This window comes from Hordeum vulgare, chromosome 5H (assembly GCF_904849725.1).
Source record: "Hordeum vulgare subsp. vulgare chromosome 5H, MorexV3_pseudomolecules_assembly, whole genome shotgun sequence".
In the NCBI taxonomy this organism is placed as follows: domain Eukaryota; kingdom Viridiplantae; phylum Streptophyta; class Magnoliopsida; order Poales; family Poaceae; genus Hordeum; species Hordeum vulgare.
Window position 1 is genome coordinate 565,902,419 of NC_058522.1, and position 17,092 is coordinate 565,919,510.

At 44.5% G+C, this 17,092-nt stretch overlaps 1 pseudogene; it reads right to left on the bottom strand.

Annotated features, from left to right (window-relative positions):
• Window positions 1-4,544: 4,544 nt before the first annotated feature.
• Window positions 4,545-5,740, bottom strand: LOC123397333 (annotated as a pseudogene).
• Window positions 5,741-17,092: the final 11,352 nt, after the last annotated feature.

Below are 17,092 nucleotides of genomic sequence, written 5' to 3' on the forward strand. Positions count from 1 at the left end.
AAGGCATTGGGCCCTGCCGCCACCGCGTGAGGCGGCCGGCGGGAATCTCGGCCGTGGCGGCAGGCCCCACCGTACTAGATGTGCACCATGAGCTGTGTATGCATGGATGGCTTGACTCGTTTTGAACTACTAGGATCCGTACTATACCACTCATATATATCATGGTAACGCAATCACTACCCCGATGGACGGCAAGTCGTACGTGGTGGTGATGCATCATTTTATGCGGAACTGTTGCCGTCAACATTCGTCTCCATCTCTTTCCAACCACCCCACTACCTAAGCTCCAGCCCCACAACTATAAACATTGCACTACCACGTACCTACAACAGCTGCTTCACTCGATTGCACGGGCCGAGATTCCTGCCGGCCGCCTCACGCGGTGGCGGCAGGGCCCACTGCCTCTGTGCCCGTTACGTCGCGGGCGAGCTGCAACGGAAAGGCAGGCCGGCCGCCTGGCGCCGTGGCGGCAGGCCCCAGCCGCCTCGGCTGGTGGCGGCAGGTTCCACGTGTCGCCTGGCGCGCCTGCCGTCACGCGAAGAGGGGGTCTTTTTTGTCTTTGGATACCGTATGTGGTCTTTTTTCGCAAATCGTTTCGAGAGATGGTTCTTTTAGACAAAAATTCCACGGTGCCACGATCCCCATCTTCACGGATGTGCACAGTTCGGAGTTGGTTTCGATTTTTATTCTCGAGCAACGAGAGAGAGAGAGAGAGAGAGAGATCGGCGGCTGCTTATAGTTGACTCGTTGAGATCAGTTCTTTTTGGGAGGGTGGGGGCTGAGATCAGGATTTTCTCGAGTTCCGTCAGCAAAACAAGAGGCGGGGTATAAACTGAAAAATTGCGAGGTTATCGGTACCGGCAGATCCTGGACCGTTTTCTATGCATCCATATTAGTGCTACTTTTGTTCGTACTAGTTAAATGTCCGTACGTTGTCACGGGACAACATAATAATACAACGTTGATGTCCTTACGTGGGTTCAATCTCGATCCACTCCTTTTGCTCAAGACCTGCTCCTATCGCTCTACTTCACACCATATAGTTTCACTTTAACATGATAAGCTCCCTCTATGATGCTACGACAAAAGTAAACCCGCATTGTCGCTAGGGACAAGTATATAGGTCTGTTGTCAACAACTTAGTTTTTTCGCCCAGTGTTGTCTTTACTGAAGCACTTTAGCTATCCCTATTTATGAAATCCTCAATTACTATCACCGGAAAGGGAATGTGATCACTGTTTTAATATATTTTTTCTGAATCTTATTTTAATTTTTATTTTCAAAATAGAACGGTAGAATTCTGACACTACATAAGTAGCTTAATTCCACCACACTTCGCTTTCATGGACTTCACCCAAGCCCACACATCATTCTTCAGTAGAAGGTCGGTTTATATTCAAGTTTGTTCATGCAAATTTTAGAGAAAGTAATTTGAATATTAAATTGAAGGAGTGGCATTATCAAGGTTATTTAGGGTTTAGGGTATAGGAGGGGAGAAGGAGAGGCATGTGTACGTTTTCAACCTACAGCAGATATCTGGATAACAAACCTGTATGAAGGCAAACATGATATTGCATCTTAGTTTCGTGAACAACTATACGGGGTAATACAGAATACAACAGAAGAAAATTCAACTGAATGTAGAGAAAAAATAGAACCCACCTGCTGCTCTGGCCGTCACATGCAAGCAGCAAAAACTATGCATAAACCAAGATGTGGTGGGCAACACAAGTAAGCAAATAAAAACCTACATTTTGCATAACCATGCATCGAAATCCAATTGCTAGAAAGGCAAATGTCATAGATCTTACACCTTGATCGAATAAGCTTCTCGCAAGAACAACCCTAATAAGGACCAAAAAAGAATCAACTAAAAGTATTATATATTAACAATTAAGCAACCACCAAACTTTAAAGGTTACAACTCTTGTCCAGTGAAACACCCTTTGCCGGACATAGCAGAACACTCGAACAATTTTGTTAAAGAAAAATAAAATCATATACAATTATTATATACAAAATCTAATCCATTGCCACCGCCTCCTCCCGTCCATTGCCACTGGCGGATCTCCTGTTCTCCGTTTCGTCACCATCCATTGTCCCACCATCCGTTACCACTCGTTGGCCCCTGCCATGGGAGAGAAGAACCTGGGGGTGCACGGTGCAGCAGTAAGGGCAATGCAAAGGCACAAACAATGTGATGTAGTTTCAATAAAAACATGCCGCATGCTGCAGAAGTCACAATTAATAGACATGACGTGGTGTTGGGAGGACTATTTTGTGTGCCAAAAGAACGTGTCCGCACTCTGCACTAATGAACATGATAGTTCATAACTTAGTATCAGCAGCGAATCATATAGTAGATGTGTGTGTTTGTTCCAGTTCTGACAGTAAAATATGTTTTACTCGGCAAAATGCACGTCTAATTTGCAGAAAGATTGGAAAACGTACCTAAGAGCAGAGGATGACCGCTAGCTCCATGGTTCAGGAATAGCGTGAAGTGGCTGGCCAGGCACCGCCAGTTTGGCGCTTCCACTGCCACTCCTCTGCTCGAGTGTAGCCACCGCGCCGGAAGACCACCGTATTGGAAGTGACCCACCGGTTGTCACCCTTGTTAAAGCCTGATTTTTTTGTTTGCAAGATTCTTGTATTCTTGTAAAAATAAATAGGAAGATTGTGTGATAACTTATAGTGAAAAGGCAAACCTAGAATCTCTAAGAACATGCAGATACTATTGGATTACTATGGTTGTTGAAGTCACAATGCAAATTAACTCACCTCTTTATTCGGTTGTTGTAGTTTTGAATCACATACTTCTTCATGCGCCATGTGATCTGGGTAGTTCAGAAGGAGGAAAATGTGAGCATATGTTCCAATGGGAGGACCACCATGAAAATTTATTTTGTGTATGCTTACTGGTAGATGCCGATGGCGGCTTTAATGCGAGCATATGCTTACCTATAGATGTCAATAGCAGCAATTTAGATGAAAAATAGATGGTGGAAATTAGGATTTACTTATGCAACTTGATTCAATCACACAACTTACATACTTGATGATGTCAATTGTTGTCCAGACAAATCAAAACTGAAAAACTACTAAAAAAATAATTGGAAAATAATGAAAGTGGACATGAGTATTTTCTACTAATATATGAAAACCACATAAATAAAACTTAGATTACACCCCGAGAGTAATTGCAGACTGCAGATAAATATTTAACAGCTAGAATTAAATCAACCAATCAGACATTATTAGGGGGGTGAAATCCTAATAACTGACCGCTGTGGCATGAATCATTTGTGCGTGATAAGAGATCAAAAGATGGCGCACTCAATGATACATGCGCAAGAGATGGGAATCATCATATACTCCCTCCGTTCCTAAATATAAGACATTTTAAATATTCCACTATAAACTATATACGGATGTATATATATAGACATATAATAGTGTATAAATTCACTCATTTTACTGTGTATATAATCTATAGTAAAATCTCTACAAGGTCTTTTATTTAGATACGGAGGGAATATAGTTTAACTTGAACAAACCTCAACCATGAGGAAATAGGAGCACTGCTCCTTGCCTTGAGCGCCTGCTTGCTTTGGTTTAGCACAAATTAGCATGTTTTAGGATCAAAATATTGGTACCTGAAACAAAAAACAAAAAATGATAGGACGATGTAAGCGGCAATGTCTTAGGAGCAAAAAAAATCAGATCATGATAAGAGCTTCCTAGCAACACAATCATACCTACAAAGGGGGGGGGTAATATTTTCTTCGACATACAAATTGAAGGCATGTTTTTAAAGTCAAGGCACATAGGAAACAGAATGGAGGCACAATAATATACATGCATAATTAAGGGACCTCATATTTAAAGATCAATGTAACTGGAAATAAGTTGATCACAACATTAGAAATCTAGTGGTGCAGTCGCATGCAGCTATAGGACGTGATAGTGCAGCAAGTCATCTAGACATTTAATTAATCTGCAGTTGTAAGCATTTATATTAGTGATTATGTGCAATCGGTCGATTACATATTCCACAATCCACATACAGGTCAAGTATAAAAATGATACCTCACTCGGACCACCATTTATAATTTCTAGTACATTCCTAGGGACGGCTAGGATCTACATATCCTCTTCCGGTATCCTCCAAGACCAAGAGAATACTGGTGGATTTCGTTGAGCACCTCCAGTACACAGCAAAGTAAGTAAATCCACCCATGAGGCATACCAACGGAATGAGCTTGGATTAACCTGACATGACGCTAGTCCAGTTACCTGGCTACTATGCTTGCACGCCACTTTGAGTTGATGGTTCTGCCTTCTCATGCTCTAGCTTTCCAAAAGCATGTAGTACGAATCAGCATGATCACCGTTACTCGGCACTTCAAAAGCCATGTACCGCTGCAATAGATTTTATAGATAGCCAAGAAAGATTCAGTGCTTGCTTGTCATGGTAATTCTCAGAACAACATAAATTTTGTGATTGATTAACCTGACATGACGCTACAGGCCAAGGTTCTACAGAATCAGAGTAATGAAGGGATGATGTTCAGAGGCCACACCTTAAAGAAAGCCTCAAATACTTTGGAGGGATTGAACAAAAACGCAACAGAAAGCCTCTCGGGGTAATGGTTCTGCAGGATATTCGCACTGTCTCTGGCAGTCTTTATGGGGGTTGCGTTGGCCAGTGTCCATTCTGTGAAGTCTATCAACCACACCATTTTGTCTAGACCCTCAGACCTCAGGCAGGCTGAGAACTGCATTCTCCAGGGTATATATAAGATACCGCTACTGCCCCTCATGAGATGACGTATTCTGAAAAAAAATATGGGTGAATTAAAGGATAACGAAACTATAGGCCGCCAAAAACGGCGAGTTCTTACCTGCTTTGCAGGTCTCATAATAACGACGGCTCTCCCCTCTCTATCTGCGAAAGTTGCCCTGTACATTTTACATGTTTCTGCTTCCACAGAAACATCAGGCTGGAATGAAAAATGAAAACAATCAGAAGAACTCTTGGTTACTTGACCAAGTTCTGAGAAAGAAATCACTTGAGCATTGTAGGGAAGGAAAGCATATATATATTTACCCAGCGAATATCCTCAGGCCTGCTAACTGCCCTCCACTTGAGACTTTCTTCCAACATTTTCCGAGATTTGTCAACATTCCAGTTGCGTGCTTCGAGATACCTAGCCAAGCATGCTTCACTGCAATACTTCTCGCCACGGGCAGACATAGGCCCAAGTGCAGCTCTCAATTCGTTGATCTGCTCACAGAAGATTGTTACATGAGAAAATAGCATATATGTTTAACCAAAGATGCAGATACCAAGGGTGGTTTTCTCTTTAACAAGAAGTAGTATGCACCGATATTTCTCAGCTTACGGGGTACGACCGAACTGGAAACATCTAAAGAATTCATAAAAGAGCTCATGTAGGTTCTGGTATGGAAGGGGGCTATGTTGTATCATACTATCAATGACAAGATACGTTTGTATCAAAGCACACGTAGAAAAGCTTATGTGGTCAGACATTTCACACTCCTAAAAATGCTACATTATGGGCTTTTGTGCAAAGCTGAATTTCATTTGATCTATGTAAGATTTGCATGGTAACAGTTTTACAGCGTAAACCAAACGTGACAAATTTTCAATTATTACCTTTGCTTGTCGCTGCTCAGAATCATCTGAATTGAAATGAGAGGCGTGCTTCCTACGGAACATGATGTCTTCAACTTACCGAGGCTTCAACCTGCAGATGTGAAATGACAATAAATTAACACACATATTAGATGAGTAAATAATTGAATACAATTGTATTTTCTATTTGACTAAACGTGAAAATAAGTTCATCGTGACTTTTGAGAGGAAGTGGTTTCAAATCTGACAAAATTGGCGTGAGTCAGAGGTCATGTAGTGAGATTATTAATATTATTTCTGGTTTTCTTCCTATTACAAGAGTTCGCAAATGACATTAGAAACAACAATTAAAATTGGACAAAAATGAACATGATGTAATTATATTTTTAGTCTTCTACTACAGAATGTTGTAGAATGAACAACATGAGTCGGCCATTTTGTGTGCCAATGCAAAGATTACCACACTGTTAGTGTGAGGTCTTAGCATCCTGATAAGTCTGAATGAATCATAAGTAGACCACAAGTATGTGGACCCATTTGAGCAAGCATAAATAAGCCAATTTGCTCTACCTACTGCCTCTGTCTTCGAAAAAGGATGGGTGCATCTTCCCCTTATTTTCTGTCGCCCATCAATTGAGCGGGTCGGGCAGGGCGTCGTGCAGGTCGGCGAAGACGCGGGCCCCGGCGGCGGCGGCCTCGGTGGCGACCTTGCGCAACGAGCTGCCGGAGCGGGAGGAGATGAGGCGGCCGAGGTCGAGGCCGGAGACGATCCCCGACGACGCGGCCTCGAGGGCCTCCCGGTGTGCGCGCTTGGACGGGTGCAGCTGCGCGGCGCCCCGCCCGGCTCGGGGGCGGCCGCGAGCGCGCGGGGGCGGGGGCGGGGGCGGGGGACCGAGCGGCTAGCGCCGGAGCGGAAGGAGATGAGGCGGCCGAGGTCGAGGCCGGAGACGATCCCCGACGGCGCGGCCTCGAGGGCCTCCCGGTGCGCGCGCTTGGACGGGCGCAGCGGCGCGGCGCCCCGCCCGGCTCGGGGGCGGCCGCGAGCGCGCGGGGGCGGGGGCGGGGGACCGAGCGGCTAGCGCCGGAGCGGGAGGAGATGAGGCGGCCGAGGTCGAGGCTGGAGACGATCCCCGACGGCGCGGCCTCGAGGGCCTCCCGGTGCGCGCGCTTGGACGGGCGCAGCGGCGCGGCGCCCCGCCCGGCTCGGGGCGGCCGCGAGCGCGCGGGGGCGGGGGCGGGGGCGGGCGACCGAGCGGCGGCTAGCGCGCCGCAGCCGCCGATGTCGCGATTGTGTCAGGGGAAGGAAGGAGAGGGGAGACGTGGGAGGCGGTTGTGTCAGGGGAAGGAAGGAGAGGGGAGACGTGGGAGGTGGATCCACGAGATGTTTTTTTTCTTTTTTGTTGCGAGGTGGGATCGAGAGGTGGGATCGATCGCTGCGAGGTCTAACCATCGCGGAGGTTGAACCATCACGATGGCATATCGTGCTTTAATAGTAGAGAGATATAAGATGTCACTTTTTTTTTTGAAATGGACACACATCAATACAGATAGAGAGAGAGGGGTCCGCACTTGCGCTAAGGCATTGCAGCTGCCGGGCTCTAGTGAGCCCTTTATTTATTTTTGCCAAAATACTATTTCCACACACTAAAAAAATCTGAAAAAAGTATACACACAGGTACATATTTATCATTTTTTTGACCTTTTCAGAGCTTCGTCTAATTCCTTGTACTCCACAAATTCATCCGAGTGATCTTTTATCTTCTCTAGTGCTCCAATCAATTCTGGAGTCTTGTTTTTTCCTTGATGTAGTCGTTGTATAATCTTTTCTTTCAGCTTTGAAATTGTGTGGCTATCTTATTAAGAGTAAATTTCAACCGTTTGCTATATGTGAGATACTATGGTAGGCTGAAATGTGACATGACCGTATCCCAAATAAAATATGTCGACCTTTCATCTACATAACTAACTCCTCGATCTACCTTTATCTGATTCTATTCTCGAATGGTGATCGGGGCTTGGTCCCTAAAAAATAATTCCGCATTTAGTTATATATTTATGGGCATTCTCATGAGGAGCAATTGGTTTGCTATCTTTTGTGACTTCATCGATGTTTAACTTTATGTCATCACCCAACTTTTTGGCCCGGCCTTGTACCCTTCTAGATAATTGGCTAAAAGAAGGAAGATTCATATATATATATATATATATATATATATATATGGATTGAGCTATGCAGCGGCGCCGCATGCTGGTGCTCCCATGCGGTGGGTCGCATGCACATGCACCTAAAATAGACGTAAATATTCTCTTCAATGCTTGAAATTCAAAAAGTTTTATCTTTAAAACCGTTAATTCGATCGATGATCTGTTTTCAGTGTTGGCTTTGTCGCGACAAGATCTTCGAAACTAGATCACATGTCGACATATTTCGACAATATTTTTTTTCCTTCCGTAATTGTCACATTGTTTCACTCACTTGCTATATTATTAACCACTTACTTGCCCAATAAAAATAACTTAATTACCATATTTTTTGATGTCGTTTTGTGCAAAGATTATCGATGCTTATAAATGCAGTCCCCAAAATGTTTTGATGTGCTTATCATTTTTATTCTAATAAGTTGTCATGTGGTCTCACAAAGCTTGTAGGTGCTTATAAAATCACAGTTGCCATATATATTTTTTGTGCTTGTCATTTTAATCCTACCTCGTTATCATATTGTCTCATACAACTTGTTAGTTATTGTAAAAAAAAAATTGCCACGATGTTTGCTGTATTTATCTGTTGAATTATATCCTCGATTGTTATGTTGTGTCTAAATAAAAGGACATTTGATTGTTTTGAAACGTAGTTGTGGTAGTGTTTTGTTATGTCGGTCAGTTAAATTCTACTCAAATCTCATATAAGCTTGTAGTTGTTATAAACAATATAGTTGTCGTATTATTTTGCAACGCTTGCCACTTAAATTATAACTAGTGACCAGCTATTTTATAACATTCACCCCCATCACCTCATTACCACGAGTATTCTATGTAGTAAAGAAAAATAAACCAAGCATGCATGTTATATGCTTTGTCATGTAAAAAGATAGACCATGCATACATGCATGCTTCAAGCTTGTGCGTAGTATTCAGCATGCATGCATTTCCCAGAAGCAAAAAAAAGTAGACCATGCATGCATGGCAGCGAGAGAGCATCCAGCTCCTCTCGGTCAAGCTCCTAGGCATAGCTAGCTGCAGACAGGAAAAGGAAAGAAGGAGGATGTACTTGTGGTGGGGTCCAAGCTATAACGACATATGACACGACCGCCTCCTAAACGGCTCACACCCCGCACATCATCGGACGGAAGCGAAGCCGCCGCACCCAAAGAAAAGGATGTGTACGGTGTAACTTAGATTTTTTATATATATAGGTCATAATACCAGAAAAGGTTGAATTTTTTGTATTTTTTACACTATTTTTGTATGTTCGCAATTTTATGTGATATAAAATATGTTTATATTGGTTACATTTTTTTAAGTCTCGTTTTACGTATAAAATAAGATAAAATTTTCGGAACGTAAAATTATGGTGCATTGATATTAAAACAGAGAGGGTGAAGAATAACTATTTCTCACCCAGGGTGACGTACTCCCAAAAGTACATAGTCATTTTCCTATATTTAATGAAGTATATTGGAAATAATAAAGAGGTATAACCAATGTGTATATGAAGTATATTAAGAATGCGCGTGTGTGTGTCTATATATATATATATATATATATATATATATATATATATATATATATATATATATATATATATATATATATATATAATCAATTAATATATTTAATGATCACCAAAGGCTTCATATATATACCTCGCTGAACTTTGTTAATTGTCTAACATTTTCTTGGTCATCATTTTCTTCGTCTCTTGGTTCTTCCTCAAATCCCTCATCGGAGTCATTCTGAAATTTTGAGCCGTCATGTCGTTCATTCTCTTGCTTTTGGGAGGAGCATATGATGTCGAACATGTCATCTTCATGATATCTTCCGCTATCGTTCATTTCTTAACTAATCCAAAAAAAAAACAATTTAGTATTCAAATTAGAATGCATTCAATAAGCTGCAGTCAACTGCCGACGAAGTTCCTAAGCATATGCAACCATGCCACATCAACACCTCCGACGATCGTCGAGGACTCCTCACTGCGATCGTCCAGCACTCGATCCTCACCGGCGATCGTTGGGGACTCCTCTGGCGATCATCGGGGACTCCTCATCGGCGATCGTCGGGGAGTCCTCACCAGCGATCGTCTAGGACTCCTCACTGGTGATTGTCGGAGACTCCTCACCGGCGATTGTCGGGGACTCCTCTCGTGAACGCCCGGACTCGTCACCGGCGATCGTCGGGGACCCCTCACCAGCGATCGTTGAGGACTCCTCACCGGAGACCGTCGAGGACTCCTTCGGCGATCGTCGGGGACTCCTCACCGGTGATCGTCAGTGCTCCTCACCGGCGATCGTCGAGGATCCTCCAGCGATCGCCGGGGACTCCTCACGTAGTAGAAGTTATATAGTCATTTTATCGATACATTGCACAATACATAATTTCATTCGTGTTTGTAATAGAAGTTCTTGGTGAAGTAAAGAATTCAAAGGACAACATGTAGTCCAACAAACATATAAGAATGAGATTGAAAGTTGTCAGACGTTTAAGAAGCTCTTGAGTGATAGCGTTGAATTACATCGAAACGGCTAAGAATCTGGCAGATCCCTTTACTAAAGAGCTATCACGTGTTGTGATAGATAATACGTCTAGGGAGATGGGTATGAGACCCACATAAGTTGCCATGGTGGTAAACCAACCTATGTGATCGGAGATCCCGTGAATTAGGACCTGGGAAAACAAGCTAGTGGTGAACTCGGGAGAGTAACTTTACTAACCCACTCTTGGATACTCTATGGTAGGATGACTACTGCCTTAATGTATTCTAAAGCTTATATGTACGCAAGATGCTATCTTAGAGAACGATCTTTGGAAGAGCACACCTATATGAGCCTGACTACTGGTCATGGTCTATGAGATTGGGATGATCTCTAATAAGTTCATGAATACGCCACGAGTGTGACTAATATGCTGCACCCGAAAGGTCAGCCTTCGGCAGCCTAGTACTAGTAAAACAAATGGTGAAACTTCTTTACGCCAAACAGACAATTCAAGGCATAGTCCATTGTTCAGTTGTGAAGGAGTGTAGCTACTTGATCTAGGTGAAGTTCAACCTTAATAGGACTTCAATGAAATGTTGTTTACATATGAGATGGGCCTAGAGCCCATATGACAATTTCAGAAAAACCTCTAAGGGCCCATGTAGGTGGCTTGACAAAGGGTGGTGGGAAGTTTAGTCCCCTCTGACTAGTGGAGAAAGAGTTGGGCCTCCTTATAAGGGGTTTCTCTTCCACATGCTATTGGAGCTTGAGAAGAGAGAGGCCCTCGTGCACTCCTCCTCCGTCGCCTACCTCGCCACGCCATGCCTCGTCACAACGCATCTTGGGTTGCGGGTTTGAGCCGAGCCGAGCTCATACATACGCGCTTATTTTTTCGGTCAGAAACGGCGAATACATAACAGACACGTCACGATCTGACACGTCAAATCGTGGGTTGTTACCGACTCATACATGCGTCCAGCCCACGTCTCTCCACCCATACGTGCCTATATATGCGAGCCATCGGCCAACCCTAGCCACCACGAGATCAGATCACATCTGCTCCACGCACTTGTTCCTTTTGTAAATGCTACCGCTGGTGACTCCATCCCCGCGTACACGGTTGACGGGAGAGCAGGCCTCTCAAATCCTACCTCTCTAGATCCTGTATGGGAGAGGGTGGTTAGGTTTTTGGGGAGAGACTACGGGACTGCTCGCGTCCGTTTGACTACTTCCTCTACATATGTGTCGCCTTCGTCATCACCATGTCGTCCCCAAATGACGTCGAACGTGCCGCGCTGAGAATCTGGGTGCCGAAAATAAGGCGGCCGAAGAGGTTGCCGTTGCGGCTACAGCCAACTGGCCTATTGAAGGGTATGACACATTTATCTCGCTCGTCTTTATTTTCTTTGTAGCACTACTAGTGTTATACATAGATCGGTCTGCGTAGTATGTGCTTGCATGATCAAATATCAGCATATTTACATTTCTGTTAATGCCATGCTAGTGATTTACGTGTGGATTAATTTAATCAAAAAATTACCTATTTAATAAGCAGGAGGAGGTGCTGGATGAAGAGCTCGAGGATGAGGAGCACTCGCCCCATGCCACCACCATGCCTCCAGGCCAAGCACCAGCTCATCGTCATGCCTCCACATCGAGCGTTGGCTCATTGAAGAAGGGATTTTTAGGACCGGCGCAACATCGTGGAGAAGAGAGAGGAGGAGCTGTAAGGGGAAGTGGATCGGCGCGGCGTCATGAAGGAGGAAGGGGAGCTCAGTGGCGCAGCACGTTGGAGGGGAGTGGTGCGGCGGAGGGTAGCGGGGCGGAGGGGCGGAGGGGACCGGCATAACGCAGTGATAGGACTATGGGTTGTGTCTAATAAAATTGAAGGTTTGTTTTGTAAGAATGTTGTCGTAACCGTGATATTCTTTTTCGTACGAGGGAGTACGAGATAATTGTATCTATAGTCCTCGTAGTCACTTGTGACGTCCAATTCGGTCCTGGAACTTGCGTATTGCTTCAATAAGGTCCCGGTATATGAAAATGTGTGATCAATACGGTCCCTGAGGTTGAGACAACAGTCCCAAATGTACACGTTCTCCTGTATGAGTATGACACGTCAATGGAAGCGAGATTTGTTGCGAGATTTTGAACCAGCGAACCCCAGGCCAAACTTTCGGGTGCAAGCCACCCCACCAACGGCCTCATTCAGGTAAACTATGGGGATGCAAATCGTATTATATGTAAATTTATGTCTTTAAAAAATAGTCAATTTATAAAATGCCCATGAGTTTTTTTTAAAACACTCATCAATTTAAAAATAATAATATTAAAAAATAAAGGTTCGTGTCTACAAAAAATGCTCACGGATTTCTAAAAAATGTTCAAAACAATGTATGGCAATTTAAAAATATTCAATTTTTTTTAAAATGTTCACTGATGCCAAAACATATTCATGAATTCAAAAAATGTTTGTCGTAAACAAAAAATGTTTATAAATTTGAAAAAAAATCCCAAGCTTCAAGAAATGTTCGCCTATGCATAAAAACTTGTTCATATGTTCCAAAAATGGATGCAAGTTTTCAAAAAATATTCACGAATTTGTGAAAAAATGATTTCAAAATATACGCAATTTCAGAAATTATATACACACTGGGTGCAGGGGGTACACATGTTAGTTTTCAGTAAACAAATGGAAAACTTTCAAAAGTGTATGTATATGCATGTATAGTAGCGCAATATCACTGTGCAATATTTCATCAACATATGTGCTTGTATGTGAGAGATATAAAAAACGCTCAATACATGAAAAAAGACTTGTTGAAGAAAAAAATCATTATCGCTATTTTAAATTCTGGGTCATTTTCTGAAAGGGAGTTCTTTTTTTTGTATTTCTGAACAAAATTGAAAATTCAGAAAAAAATGCATAAGCGGGGATTGAAAGTCCGAAAATAAAATGCCAATGAAAACATTTTTGGAAACTTATAACATATTTGTATACTGTGACCAATTTTTGAAACTCCAATCTATTTTCGAAAAATGTGATTGTTAAGAAATATTCTGAACTAGTTTTAAAAGCGCTAACAAATGTTAAATGCTTTAAACATTACTTTACAAATTAAAATACACAGAAAGGGAAGAAAAGAAAAGAGAAACATACAAAACAAAAAAGGAAAGAAAGTATGGTTCGAAACCATGTGCAACTTATTAGTAACAAATACAGTACTACTTTTTTGTAAAAAAAAAAAATTACTGCCTGCTTAATTCGCTAGCACACGCGTTCTCAAAAAAAAAAAAGTCTGAGCCTGCTGTAGCTGAATGAATAGTACTGTTCATACAGTAGGTCGCTCATCCAAATTTTATGAGAAGAAGCCCCTTGTCGTGGTGGCTTGTGCCTGAAAGTTTGGGCATGTTGGAGTTGGCCTTAGACACGATCATCTACGACACATATTACTGTCTTGCTACGACTGTAGTCTCGGTAAACATGTCCGGCTACTGTTTAGTTCCTCGCATGTGCTGGTTCTGAATTTCCGTTTGAGTCGATGCACTATGGTGTCTGATTTTCACCCGTCGCTAGCAATTCTTGTTTTAGCTACTACTTGGTCTTGCTCGATGCTCACACACACTGTCTCTAGACATTTCCGTTACGATGTATATCTGATACACGATCACCATACCTAATAATCACATAATTGGGCAAAGCATAATTATGTGATTAGGAATGCATGTTGGCCATCTTTAGCAGATCTGGCGCAACCTATCGTTGATTGATAGAAATGTTCATGTGTAGAACAACTTAAATTGCAGGCCTAAGTTATGGCTGTTAGGTTGATCTCTTCCGCGTGGGCCCAACGGCCCACCGGGCCCTTGATCTATGCGCCCTGATCGGGGACGCCCAACCCGTTATGATTGGTGGGCCCCTGTGACCTGCGCTATATATAAAGTGGTGGGGGCCGGGGTGCACGGTACGAGGTTCACCGCGCCGCCAGACACCCCATCTAAATCCCCTTCCGATCTAGGATTTTGCGCAGTGCTCACGGGAAGCACCACCCACGACCACACCTCCTCCTTCACGCCACCGACGACTACACCGGCACCAATGGCCGGAGCAGGGAGTTCATCGGCCTCGGGATTAGGTGAGTACATGGTAACTCCGGATCTATCTATGCCTAGTCGATCTACGGCTTCAACATTGGTATCAGAGCCACTAGGCAGAGATTTATTCGGAAAAAGAAAAGAAAGCATGTTTCCCCACCCCTACGAACCCTAGATGGGCATGGCACCGAGGATGGCTACGGCCTCGTCGGAAAAGAAGCACCGCCGCAAGGCCGCGCCTGTTCCTCTCGATCCCCACACGCATCGGCAAGCCGAGGTGCGGGGAAGAAGAACCTACCCCCTCGGGGGCTATGTACGGATCAAGATCCGAAAGGAAAAATAAAAAGAAAGGGGGAACGATGCAAAACAAGGACAAAAGAAAACATGTCGGATCAAGATCCGAAAAGGCAAAAGATAGAGAGAATGGCAACGAGGCACCACGGCCAACCCACTCGACGGCGACGCGCTCCCCGCAAAGGAACGCGCCACCGGCGAAACGGGAGGCCACGGCGCCATGTTCCTTTTCTCTGTAAAGAAAAACATATGAACCAAAGGCAGGGTGGATGGCACCCCAACGCCCCCGTTGACGGCGGCGCACTCTCCCTCGGGAGAGGGCGCGCACCGGCAAGAGGAGCGGAGGGGGCCGCCGCTGCATGACATGGTGTAAAGGCCGCCCGAGAGGTATGACGCGGGGCTCAGAGACCTCCTCGGCGGGGCATGCATGCCACCGACGCGAGGGAAGGCCACGGCCGCCGCGGAGAGCAAAGGGAAGAGGAGCGGCGCCAGCTGCTCCCCTCCAAAGCACCTCGCGGGAGGAAGATAGAGGGCGCGCTCGGCAGGAGAGTTGAATCTCACCGCCGGCGGCCGGCTCCACCCCTGGCCACGGGATGCTTGGGAGAGAAGGGGCCGGCGCCGAGAGCTACTGCCGCTCGAAAAGGAGAAAAGAGGCCGATGGCCGGCGCCGAGAAGTACTGCGCCGAGACGAGCCGTCGGGCTGAAAGGAGAGAGCGGCGCCAAGGGGGAAGAATGAGCTAGGGTTTCTCGGTGGGTGCGGCTCCAGCCGTTTTTGATGCGCCGATGGACCCGCCCGACCGTCGGATCTCATCCGACGGCCGAGGCCGATACCCTAGCTCGACCAGGCTCGGTTTTGGGCCGCGCGAGGGGCTGCGCCGCCCCAGTGGGCCGGCGGGAGCCGCGCAGGAATAACTGGGCCGCCGGAAGGCGCGCCGGTTCGGCCGCCAGAAGCCTCCTGGTCTTGCGGGCGCGCAAAGGGAAATGGGCCCAAGTCGGCCTTTTTCCTTATTTTAAAGCATTCTCAGTTTCTGTCTTAATAGGCAGATTTGAAAAGGTTTTTTCTAGGAATTTTTTCCTACGAAAACATGTTTAGAAAAATTGAAAGTAAAAATGTTCAAAGTTTCTGTAATTTCTTACAGAATTATTATGTAATTTTTCTGTAAAGAGAAGTAGAAAGTATTTTGAGAATAAAATAGCTTTCTCAGAAAAGGAATAGTTCATGAATTTTATAAAAGCATTAATAAAGTTCATGAATTTTATTTTGAATGTCAGAATTATTTTCTGTTAAGTTATGAGGCACATGAAATTTTATTTCACGTTTTCCGCTGCTATAAGCAATATGGAATATGATCATGTTGTTATTCTGACCGACGTTGTTTAATCACACAGTCATATTGCATATTGCAAAATGATGCATTTATTTCTATCATTTGCCCAACGGTAATGTAGATTAATATGCATAGGCAATTATATGATTATGTTAACCAACGTTATTTAATGCATATGATTGTCGGACTGACTTCGCTTATTTGGTGATTTCAGGAGGTTTCCATCTGATGAGCTGCGTCAAGGAAATTCCGACACTCAGGGGAGACAACTACTCTGAGTGGAGGAAGAAGGTGGACATGGCCCTCTGCATTGCAGAGGTAGACTGGGTGCTGGAGGAACCACAGCTAGCTGCACCAGCAGACCCAGTCAGAGAGGCTGATGAGGATGATGAGAGCTGGGACAAAAAGAAAGGAAATTATGAAAAGGAGGTGATGTCCCACTCCACCAGCAACAGGCTTTGGTTGAATGCCAACAAGAAATGCTTGGCGTTCATAAAGAACACCATTGAGACCACTATCGTCGGATCAATTGTTGATTGCCCTACGGCAAAAGAAATGCTGAATAAGATAAAGAGTCAGTTTACTGGCTCTTCTAAGACGTATGCCACCCAGCTGATCAAGCAGCTGGTGACAGAGAGCTACCATGATGGTGGCCATGGCATAAGGGAGCACATCCTTAGGATGAACCACACGGCGGCTAAGCTCAAACCTATGGATGCGGACTTGGAGATAAAACCAGCTCTCCTTCTCCACCTAGTGATGGCATCTTTGCCCAAGGAGTTCGAGACGTTTGTTGTCAATTACAACATGCAACCCGAGACTTGGGACATAGAGAAAGTCATCGCAATGTGCACTCAGGAGGAGGAGAGGATTAAGGCCTCACATGGTGGATGTATCAACTATGTGAAGGATAAGAAGAAGGGCTTTCCGCCCAACAAGGCTTCTCCCTCCAAGCCACGGGGCAATGGCAATGGCAATGGCAATGGCAAAGCTCCTGTCTATTTTCAGCATAGGCATATTACAGT